The following is an 832-nucleotide window of genomic DNA, read 5'->3' as shown; positions in this document are numbered from 1 at the left end:
TGTCAGGAGTTGAAACTGTTTGATAAAGGTTGTGGAGTCAGAAGTGAAAGATCCAAGCCTAGACTGAATGAGAGCCAGCTCAGCCATTGGAAAAGGGGAATGAACTTGAACAATTCCCTCAGCTCTGGCAACCTCTCGCAAGGGCGCCATCTTGTAGGCAGACTGAGAAACTTCAGGGTCAGATGACTTATGGGCCTTGGAGGAGTGATGGGTGAAGTTGGCGTGCAGGGAGGGGTGGAGGGAGAAAAGGAGGAGGAGGGGAGGGAGTGGGAGGCTCCTGTGGGCTTGAGGGGGATGAGTGAGGAACTAGAGCCTGGGGTGGAGCTGCTTGTGGCTCTCCCTGATAAGGAGGCAGATCATCTGCTGGTCGAGATGGCCTACAGACTTGAAGGGGAGGGGATTGTTGATTAGCTAGCGAGCAAAGAGAAGGCTGACTGTGGAGAGAAGAAAAGCTTTGAATGTGGGGAATCTCCGACCATTTTCCTTGGTGCTCACAAAAGTTAATACAGGTCTCAAATTAGACCAGATTCAAACGAGCCGTTAGGCGGCCAAACGTTTTGGTTGTTCATATTGGGGCCAAATTTGAGTGGACAAACGTATGAGATGCTTGAGCTTTAAATCTAAGCCTTCAAGGTTCCCCAGGGGAGAGTCTGCGGGTGTAGAGGATGCAGAGCCCATGGTGACCAGAAGCAAGACAAAGGGCGGCGCCTATAACTTAAGACATCTCTCAAAGTACAGATCGCGCGCCCCAGCTTAGGACCCGGTCCTAAGTGTGGAAGCCTAGGCTCCTTGTGGAGGCATCCCACCACGGGGAGAGGGCTTGAAAATGGGG

This window comes from Orycteropus afer, unplaced genomic scaffold (genome assembly GCF_000298275.1).
Source record: "Orycteropus afer afer isolate SDZICR_OR568_19922 unplaced genomic scaffold, OryAfe1.0 scaffold00510, whole genome shotgun sequence".
In the NCBI taxonomy this organism is placed as follows: domain Eukaryota; kingdom Metazoa; phylum Chordata; class Mammalia; order Tubulidentata; family Orycteropodidae; genus Orycteropus; species Orycteropus afer.
Note: the sequence above shows the minus strand (reverse complement) of the source record.